The following is an 11,588-nucleotide window of genomic DNA, read 5'->3' on the forward strand; positions in this document are numbered from 1 at the left end:
TCTTAGGATCAATGACATCTTCAGTTCACCAAAGCACTTTGAATTGCCAAATTACTTTTCAAAGGTGTTATATCAGTTTACAAACCAGCAGTTTATGATGGTGGAAAAATAGTTTAAAAGGTTTAAATTCTATTAAAATTCTATTAAATATAGAATACATTAGAAAATAGAGTAATATAGCATATAAAAATGATGAAAGAGTACTTAAAAGATAAATTTTCACACACTTTCACCTTGTGTGAAATAGGTACACAATAAAAAATAGGGATGATAATGCACTGCTTATTGCTCTCATAGCGATTTTAAAATACAATATTATTAAGGTAATACTTAAACATTAAATGTTTTAACATGAAACTATTCTTTTTAGAAAAAGATTTATAGTAAAGGAAAAATAACAGATTTAGCTTCAATTCCTTCACAACTAATATATTAAGAGTTTTCCTAAAATTGTGTCTCTTTAAATGTCAAACAGTAACAGTTGAGTTCAAATCAAGACGAAGCAGTAGCTGGAAGTTCTGGAGACCAAAATAATAAAAATTCACAACAAAATAACTTCACTTCTTTTTTTTTTTCAGGAGGATGTAGAAATGTACCATTTTATTATTACAAAGATTCTCACGAAAATGAAAATAGTATCTCAAAAAGGGTACTAGACTACTAGTCTCCACCTGCAGAATTGGGCGAGGATAGAGGGCAGGCAGTGGGAGTTCCTTGGCTCACACGGGGCCAGTGGGAAGGCATGATAACAGAACCAATCTAAAAACAGCTGTTACCTTAAGGAGCCTGATTGGGAGGGGTGGTCCCTGAAGACCCAGCCACTCCTTCTGGAATGCTCAGTAAGGGCACCTTTCCAAAGCTACTAAGCAGACACTTGGCATTTCAGGATTTTTGTCCCATGGCTGCTTAAGAGTATGCCTTCCAGACCCGGCACCCTTTATGGTTCAAAATTAAGAACTGGGGAAGGATGGTGGCAAGGCAGCCACTAGAAAAGCTCACTCATAACATGTGCCCTGGGCTTGGGGCCCTGGTTCCTGTCTAGTCCCTGGGGATATTTATATTTAATATAATTTTGTATAAATACACAGAGAAATAGAAAATATAAAATCTGAGGGGTTGTGGAAGAAAGGTGGGGAACTTGGCAGGAAGCCAGAACTGGAGAGGTCGGCTCAGGCCAACTTGACTTCCTCCTTGACCCCTTTGGCTTCTTGCTTCTCCTCCTTGGTTTTCTCCTCTTCTGTAACCTCTTTCTTCTCTTCTGGGTCTTTCTCTTTTTCATCCTCAGTTTTGACTCTCTTGGCTTTTTTGAAATTGAAAGAGTTCTTGCACCCACCTTCTCCCTCCTCATCAGAGTCTGAGAACTCTTCCTCACAGGCAATTCGTTTGTCAGAAGAACAGATCGAGATGCGCTTGTCAGGGTCTTCTTCGTCCTCATCGCCACTGTCCTCTGGAATGGCATCCTCAGGGATCACCTGCATTTGGACCCCAGGTGCGTGGGATGGCCTTCTCAGGTTCTCAAACAGTCACTGTTTGATCTTCTCCAGGTATTCATTGGTATTCTGGTTGGTCATATTGCAAGAACTGATGTGAAGTTTGAAATCTGGTCCAAAGTATTCAGAGTAGTTGTATGGAAGCTCATTCGGGGTCTCTGTGTCCAGGGCCACGGCTGTTGCATACGTCCAGCAGTGGACTGCGTTGCGGATGGTGTAGCCGTACCGCCCCCCTCAGCATCAGCATGGGCAGGTTGAAGTTCTTCACAAACTCCACACACTTGGTGTGCCCTTTGATGATCAGACTGAAGCAGCCTAACCGATCCCTGGACAGGGAGTCGGAGCCACACTGTAAGACAACTGCACTGGGCTGGAACATCTCCATCACTTTAGATATGACCGGCTTGAAAATGGCCTCATAGGACGCATCATCGATCCCATCTCGGAGAGGGTAGTTAAAGCGTAATACTTGCCTTTGCCAGCCCCAATATCCCATAGGTCCCCAGTTCCTGGGAAGTACTCTCTGTATTTATGACAGGACATAGTCATGACCCGGTCTGTGGTAGAGAAGGCCTCTTCCACGCCATCACCGTGGTGAATATCAGTGTCAATATACGGCACCCCGTGGTGATACTTTAGCAGTTCCAGGATGGCCAAGACGGTATCATCGATGTAACAGAAGCCAGATGCCACAGACTTCTTTGCATGGTGCAGGCCCCCGGCCCAATTCACAGCGATGTCTGTCTGCTGCTTATTCAGTTTCACAGCACTCACCACAGAGCCACCAGTAGACAACTGACAGAACTCAAACAGGCCATCAAATACTGGACGGTCCTCACCGACGTTGAATTTCTGCATCTGCTTGCTGTACTCAGACATGTTATCTGGGCGGATGGAGCACAAGAATATAAAATGTAGTCGTCACTGTGGTACTTGGTCCTCTCCTCAGCATTGGCTTTGTGAAGGCGATAGATTTCCATTTTTCGGTACAGACCATAGTTAAGTAGCAAATTGTGAGTCATGCAGATTCAGTGTGGCTTCATTGGGTGGCCTTGTCCATAATAGTAATTTCCAACATCCCGGTCGTAGTAGTAACAGACTTTCCTCCAGGTGCCCTGAGTCTTGCTTGCCTCCTGTCCCTCCCATCAGTCGGTCCGACCGGCCAAAATAACTTCACTTCTTGAGCATCTCCAGAACCATCTACACCATATCAAACAGGATTTCATGCATTAGGTTATTATTATCCCTAGGACATTATCCCTAGGACCCTATCCCAGGACCCTGGGACCATGACCTGAGCTGAAGGCAGACGCTTAACGACTGAGCCACCTAGGTGCCCCTCCTAAGTGTCTTTAATTTAAAATATTCAATATGCCAAAGTGGCATATTCTGGAATCCTTTACCAGGCAAGTGAAGGAACATAAATACAAATGGCCAGTGAACATAATTTAAAATATTAAACCTTACTAATGGATGGGGACATGAAAATTAAAGTAAGGTATTACTTTTATTTAGGCAAAAATTCAAAACATCACAGTGAAGAAAAGGATACTCTTATATACTATTTTTAGGAGTGTAAAATAATACTTACCAAAAAAAAGTAAAAATACACATATCCACTGCCACAGTAAATCCATTTCTTAGTATCTCTCGAGCAGAAATATTCATTTAAAATGGGCAAGGATAGTTGCTCAAGACTATTCTTAGTAGCATTTTTGAAATTGTTAAGAACTAGAACAAATTTAAAGTAAATCAGTTGAGGACTGGTTTAAAAGTTGTGATACATTCTTTCACTAGAATAAAATTCAAACTTAAAATAATGAAGTGGATGTATAAGCAGTAGAAAGATACACGTGATATGTCACTGAATAAAAAAACAAGTTTCAGAATAATATGTTAGTCATGATACAATTTGGTTAAAAAAAAGATATGTATATCTGAATTTGCATAAAGAAAGGTGTGATAGGATAAAAACTGAAATTGTTAAAAATGGTTACATCTAAGGGGAGAAAGTTGTAGGGAAAAGTAAATACGGAAGAAACATTAAATTCTATAAGATTTGATAATTTTTAATCATTTCCAACTTTTTAAATGGAAATATTTTGTAAGTCAAAAGAGAGAAACATTTTAAGAAGTGAGAGCAACACATTCCTCAAAAAGTGTCGCATGGGTAGAAACTGAGGAGAAAATCTCAATGGGAAGGTCAAACTCAAGCAGAGTTGGAAATCACTCAGTCCAATTTTTTCTCAATTGAAAATTCTTCCAACCCTAAAAACTGAAAGGTGCAACATTCTGTTTGCTTGATTTTTTTCATTTGAATTATTAAGGTGCAATTTACATACAATAAAATTGAACCGGTTTTAAGGACACAGTAAATTTTGACAAGTGAAAACACCACCATACATTTTGTTTTAAGGCTCTGGGTGGCTCAGTCGGTTACATGTCTGCCTTTGGCTTGGGTCATGATCCCAGAATCCTATGATTGAGTCCCGTGTGGGCTCCTTGCTCAGCAGGGAGCCTGTTCCTCCCTCTGCCTGCCACTCCCCCTGCTTGTGTTCATTCTCTCTCTTTCTGACAAACAAATTTTTTTAAAAGCCTTCTTATTTCACTCTAGCTGAGGATTGATAATTCATCCTTTCCAGGCACATTTACACTTTAACAGAAAGCTATTCAAGATGCTTTAACCCAAGGCGATAAAATTCTTAATTATTAGAATTCTACTTCTGTGAAAATCCATTAAACCAGGACAAATTACCCCTGGCTGTGCCCCAGGCCATTCATGTAAGCAAGATACAAATAAACATTTGTGAGGTCTCTAGAGTTTAGAAAGTACTCAGATTCTAGAAGATAAATCACTCACTGGAATTCCGATCCATATCCTCCCTATTTGTTTCCAAATCAACTGTGTCTGCTCCTTCTCTATGCCCCAGATCATTGATTCAGTAGCCTAGGTTTGATAACTCACTTTTGACTCTTAGATTTTGGTTAATCTCTAACTTCACCTGTTTGTTGTTTTTATCTTGGCACACATCTACAGTATTTAGCTAAACTCAATTCATGAATATTTGCATCTTCTACTCCAACCTAGCCTTTTGGAATAACCTATCTCACTCCCCACCGTGGAAACTTGGAATTCAGCAGAAATTTAAAAGAAGAAAAATATTTACTGTGAAGAACTCTTTTCTTTGGTCCATGGTTAATTCTGGTCCTCTGTTCTTTCTCTCATCTCAGATTTCATACTAGGTTTGCCTCTTAATTTTGAATAGGCCTTTTCCCCAGTTTCCAGTCAGGCATTCAAACTTGAGCTCACATTTGGGGGTGAGGAAATAACATTATAAACATTAACATTATAAACATCTATTTCATTTGACCATTTTTTTTCCCCAACCAACCTATATTACTTTTTGTAACTTCTTAAATTTCATTCAAAAAGAGTGAGGTAAGATGATGTGGATATTTTAAGGGAATTATTTGTCAGATCTTTATCTTCACTCTTTCCCAAGAGATCTTAATAATGGCTCATCTCCTTTTTCACAAAAGTCTATCATGCTTCAGGTATGAACAAAAGCAAAGGGAAAATTGGAAGTATTGATGTTAATGCTGAGAAAGTGAATTATTCTAATGACTATTCTAATGAAAGTAAATTATTCTAATGCTAATTTTTGAGCTGTTTTCTAATTATTTGCTTTCATCAGAAGTGAAGGAAAGCCTAATCTAACTTGTCAGCTGATAGATTTTAAAATAACTTTTAATAATAGGTCTATTTTAATAATAGATCATTATGGAGTTTTTATGTGTATATGACTTGGAAAGACGTCAAAATGACATTGCTACTACAAAGTTTTCACATTTGTATCTATTTTCTAATGTAAACAGCTTCTCAGCACTAAATATATAAATATTAAAAAGTAGGGATATTTCAAAATATTCCATATTCCTAAAAATGGGCATAGAACTGACGAGACTAGAAACTGGTCTCATTCTAGTAATTAATAATATGCATCTCATAGAGGTACACTGATTTAAAAAAGTTAAAACACAGTTCCATCTCTCCTGAAAAGGTGTAAATCTAAAATATTTTAGCTTTTATTTATCAAAGCTGCATACATCTTATGTAATATATTTATTTTATAAACAAATTATGATTGTATTAAAAACTCAATTGGGGAGACATCTGTAGTACTCAGAGCTTTAGGATCATAGAAAATAACTTTTCAAAATTCACTTTATATGACTATTGTTGCAGAGAAGTATGATAGGGTGATCAAGATTTTCAAGCTTAAAAATTACATGAAGATAAAAGTATGTAGGGACTGTGGAATGGCAAAGCAATTTCAAAGAGAAAAGAGAATTACACAATATTTAAGAGTGCTGGGAAGCCTGGGTGGCTCAGTCAGTTAAGCATCTGCCTTCGGCTCAGGTCATGTTCCCAGGATCCTGGGATCGAGTCCCACACTGGGCTCCTTGCTCAGCAGGGAGACTGCTTCTCCCTCTGCCTGCCACTCCCCCAGGTTGTGCTCTCTCTCTCTGACAAAGAAATAAAACTTAAAAATATATATATTTAAGAGTGCTAAAGGGGAACTTGTCATCTGTACTAAAACAGCACCAAAATGTTTTATTATGGAAATTTTCAAATATATCCGAAAATCGAATGATTTAGTGGACCCTCATTATCCAACTTCAACAATTACTAATATTTTGCCAATATTATTTCATTTATTCCCCACTTCTTTTTTTTTGCTAGCATTTTTATGCCAAATCTCAGACACCATATTATTTCATAATAATTTGTGTATTTGTAAAGTGGGTGATGGTAGATATCAGTCTAATATTTTACTTAGAGTTCATTAGAGACATTGTTAAAAAGCAATATGACAGCTTTATTTCAAATGTCAATATTTACAAAAATACCAAATACCTTTGCATTTTTTTATTCTAAGATATTTCAACATCTGAAATTGGATGAAAAAATAAATTTGACATTTATTTCTTCCCCCTTTTAATGAATTTGCACTAAAAAAACCCAGTAACTTCTAAAATATGTGTTTTATTTTGGACACCACATAGCTTATAACTAGAGAAAAATATAATATTTTGCCTTGTGGCACCCTTATAGATCTATTGTCCCTTCAATTACAAAATGCAAAAATTCTGAAGACTAAATGTCTTTTCCTAATTTTGGTGTAAACTCATCAGACAGCAAAACCTGCCCAAAATGATGTGAGGTTATTCATAGTCTTTATTTATTTCACGTAGTGTGAGTGTTTCTGTATTTTGTTGTAAACACATTAATGGGTTTGATTATAGGGTGCTTCCTCAAACTCTGAGAAAGTTATTATGTGCATGATAAAGGGCATATGTTTGAAAAAGCGTTTGAAACACATATGAACCCAGAAGTTTCATATAAGGGGTGATGAACCTGTATTAATATACTCTATTTGATTTATCTGCAGACAACTTACTTTCTGTATTTTTAATCCATTTATTATATTACTGACTTTGCATCTGGTGGTCTTCTCTCTGAACAACATTTTCATATGGCTGAGGACCATAGAAGCAGAGAGAACTATGTTTATAACTAAAAATACAAGGCTCTTTAAATAGAACTCAGCTAACACATGACAAGCTTTTTTCTTTAGAATTAAACTTGTTTTTTTTTCCAAAATAGAATCAAATGCTAAGAGCTTGCATATATTATTAGAGCCATTTATGTTACTTCCCAAACTCACCCTGATCTCATATCCCTCACACTCCCCAAGGTCCATGGTCCCTGCCCCAAATAGTATAACTGGGATGGTTATGGCTAAGTAAACAATGAAGTATATTTTGTCTTTTAGAAAAAAGAAACCAGACCAATTCTACAAGAATTCTCCAAAATAGAAACAGTATGTCTTCCTCACATTTGACTGTTGCAAATGTTTTATTTTTACAGTCTGAAAAAAGCCTCAATTGTCCAATGTAATGTCAGTGCACAGGAACCAAAACCATAGTGAACGTCAAAAATAATCACAGCAGTAAGCATGTGAATCATAGAAGAATCAAATTTGTTTAACAATTAATATAACACTAAAAATAACAAAAATTAAAGAGTAATTGTTTATGCCAGGATATTGGGCTTATGCTTTTTCTCAATGTTCAAAATCCAACTCTAGGCCTTAATAAGAAACTATTGATGTAATGTATGGTGATTAACATAACATTATAATAAAAAAAAGAAAAATGGACAAAAAATAAAAATAAAAAAGAATTACATTCATTATAGTTTTATTTATGAAACTACCTAAGAAATAGATAATCTCATCATCAGAATGTTAATCAAAAGTTTTAAATTCTAAGAACAATGAAAACTGTGAATCTAGAAGGTTTTATCTTTTCCTTTGGCTGGGAGGAGGTCTGGTTATTATTTTATGATAATTCATTTCCTCTGTCAGAACTGTTACAATAACTGAGAAGGTATGTGACCAGGAAGAAGGTAGGATCATCTTCTCCTTTTTTTTTTTTTTTGTCTAGACTAATATTCTGGTTTAAACACGTATTCTTTAATTTTGGTTTATCTTTAGTGTTATACCAATTGTCAAACGATTTTTAAGGGACTTTTCTGTGATTCACATGCTTACTGCTGCGATTTTGCTTTTGACTGAGTTAATCACAGTCAAGAGCAGAAGTTATATCTGTGGTGCTTCTAGATTATTCCTTCCCAGCGTACCCCCCCCCCCGCCCAGCCATCCACACAACTGAACCATCTCTTCCCCATCGCTGGGCTCTAGCGTGTGGCACAGCAGGGCAAAGGCAGGGGCCGCAGCACTCAGACGTGCGAGGACACCTATTTAAAAAGAACCAAGAGATACTGGGGCACCTGTGTGGCACAGTAGGTTGAGTGGCCAGCTGTTGATTTGGCTCAGGTCATGATCTCAGGTCGTGAGATTGAGCCCCACATAGGGCTTCTGCTCAGTGGGGAGTCGTTTGAGAGGTCTCTCTCTCCCTCTGCCCTTCCCCCCTGCTTGTGAGCTCTCTCTCTCTCTCTCTCCCTCTCCCCCCCCAACAGTAAATAAATAAATAAATAAAATCTTTTAAAAAATAAATAAAAAGAACCAGGAGATGAAGCGTACAGCATAGGGAATATGGTCAATAATATTGTAATACTGTTGTATGATGACAGACGGAAGCTGCAGGTAACATGGTGAGCATTTTGTAATGTATATACTTCTCAAATCATGTAGTACACCTGAAACTTATATTGTGTGTCAACTATACTTCAAGTAAAACAAAAATTAAGGAGCACCTGTGTGGCTCAGTCGGTTAAGCGTCTGCCTTTGGCTCAGGTCATGATCCCAGGGTGCTGGGATTGAGTCCCGAATCAGGTTCTGTGCTCAGTGGGGAGGCTGCTTCTCCCTCTGCCTGACGCTCTGCCTACTTGCACGCTCTCTCTCTCTCTCTCTGTCAATAAATAAAATAAAATAAAAATAAAAAATTAATGAAATAAAATAAAAACAACCGGGAGAAGGAGAGCATAGAACCGCAAGGACCCGCTGCAGCACCATGGGTCACCTCACTTAGAGTCGCCCCTTCAGTAGATCGGAGCGGTGAGGGATCTCCAGCCAGTGCTCACCTCCTGGGTGTCATCGTGAGGCAGACACTGAAGCCACCTGCAGAGTCAGTGCCACAGTTCCTCCAGGAGTAAAAGGAAGTACCAATATAATGTTGGCTTTTAAGGGAGATCTCCCAACTGCCAGAGCTTTACGCTTAAAACAATGAAAAACAACACCTTGTAGTATTATTTACACAGTCACATATGTTATTATCATTTTTCACTCTCAAATGATTTACCAAGGGGGGTAAATCAAGGAAAGGAAAACAGAGAAACAAACACAGTGACGTGTTCAAGCGTTCACATCTGGGTGGACAGAGAACTGAGGTTCTCAGGGGGTGTGGGTTGGAGATCCAGACTTGGAAGGTTGTAATCATGACTTCAACATGTCTGAGCTTTGTGTTCTTGGGTAAAATATTTAACCTCCCTGTGCTGTGTGTGGGGATTTTCACAGGGCCATGTTGTGGATTCCATGTGTTAATCTGTGTGAAGCATTCTGGAAGGCTCTGTCGGTGTTTGCTTTTATTCGCCTCCCATGTAATAGCATTCTCTAATCTCTTGGATTTGTTTGTAAGTAAAAGTCAACATTTTTGCTTCTAGTTTATATTGCTTATCTAAACTTTCAGCCAGCAGTCAGTGACATTCTAAAGGAGGGGAATAACCTGGGGGAAGCAGCTGCCCTAGAAAGGCACTAAATGTAGAGGGTAAAAAGGTAATCACTCACCTGTCGCAAGCCAAAACCCACCCACTCTCAGAATGTAAAGGAGCAGCCTAGTAACTTGGAGCTGTCCAGGTCTTCCCTCCCCTCAAAGCAGTTATCTACCTGCCCTTCTTAAACTACTTTTTACATGCTTCCCTATTCAAGAGGCAACTCGATACAATCAAGAATTAGGTCTTCCTCTGCTTCACTTGTGTCTAATGACCTACATGCAGAAATTACTTAGCATGATATAATCAGAAATAAAATATATTTTATAATGAAAAAATGTCCTTTGTATTGCTATGTGGTTTAAATGGATTAGTATGTATAATGCCCTTAGACGTGCCTGACAAGTATTCCCTGTTAATTATTATGTGTCCCCTTCCTTATTCTCACCCACTGACCCTTTAGAATCATGCCAGTCACACATTCTGCATCCTTGCTTATAACTGCTTTCACCAAATTAACATAATATCTAATGGGCAGTACCAGAAGTCCATCGACATATGAATGGATAAAGACGATGTAATACACACACACACACATACACACACACACACACACACACACACACACACGCAATGGAATATTACTCAGTCATCAAAAAGAATGAAATCTTTTTGCAACGATGTGGATGGAACTAGAGTGTATTATGCTAAGTGAAATAAGTCAGTCAGAGAAAGACAAAAATCATATGATTTCACTCATATGTGGAATTTAAGAACCAAAATAGAGGATCATAAGGGAAGGGAAGGAAAAAGAAAACAAGATAAAATCAGAGAGGGAGACAAACCATGAGAGATTCTTAACTCTAGGGAACAAACTGAGGGTTGCTGGAGGAAGGTGGGTAGAGGGATGGGGTCACTGGGTGATGGGCATTAAGGAGGGCACTTGAAGTCATGAGCACTGGGTGTTGTATGCAACTGACGCATCACTAAATTCTACCCCTGGAACTAATAATACACTATATGTTAACTAACTTGAATTTAAATAAAATAAAATACAAAATAAAAAAATATCTAAGGGGCAACAGCATCCTAAGATGTGGCTCACTTCCACAATAAAGGCTCATCTGAGGAAGAAGTCTTGAATCATAGCTCTGCACTCTCTGGGTCTGGGTGTGGGACATTTAAGTTTTGGAAGTGGCTATAGGTTCGTGGTGTGAACCCAGTCTTTGTCCTAATGGTAGAGGCCTCATCCAACTTCTATGAGGAAGGAAGAAGACAGCTGTGGGCTGTGGGAAAGGGAGGTCATGAACCTCTCTCTCAGTCCTGGTTCCCAGCCCACCTAACCCTCCGTGTTCCTATTACCAACTGCATGTCTAACTTTTCATTAGGATTGTTATGTTGCTGGCCTAGCTTAGCTAGCCATTAAGATCTGTCTTATTTACACAGTTATGAGGTTGATTTTTCCTAAAATGTAAGGGACATAGGATTCTTAAGTCTTTTCCTTTACAATTTTATCCAGCTGGTGTTTCTGAGTCTACATTTTCAGATCAAATTAGTTTTTCTTAAAATATCCTCTGTAGAAAGTACAACATTGCATCCTCAACTTCTTTCATCCATTTCAAGATTGATTCCAGATAAAGATCTCTGGTAAAGGGGCGCCTGGGTGGCTTAGTTGGTTAAGTGTCTGCCTTCGGCTCAGGTCATGATCCCAGGGTCCTGGAATGGAGTCCCACATCCGGCTCCCTGCTCAGTGGGAAGCCTGCTTCTCCCTCCCCTCTGCCCTTCCCCTGCTTGTGCTCTCTGTCAAATAAAATTAAAAAAGAAAAAAAGACTTCTGGTAAAGAATTACTTACCTTAAAACC

General features: G+C 38.4%; 1 pseudogene; it reads right to left on the reverse strand.

Moving 5' to 3' along the window:
- Positions 1-561: 561 nt before the first annotated feature.
- LOC112822965 (histone deacetylase 1 pseudogene) lies at positions 562-7,255 on the reverse strand (annotated as a pseudogene).
- Between the last annotated feature and the right edge of the window lie 4,333 nt (positions 7,256-11,588).

Source organism: Callorhinus ursinus, unplaced genomic scaffold, assembly GCF_003265705.2.
Source record: "Callorhinus ursinus isolate GAN/ISIS: 27379988/994484 unplaced genomic scaffold, GSC_fseal_2.0 scaffold5, whole genome shotgun sequence".
Classification (NCBI taxonomy): domain Eukaryota; kingdom Metazoa; phylum Chordata; class Mammalia; order Carnivora; family Otariidae; genus Callorhinus; species Callorhinus ursinus.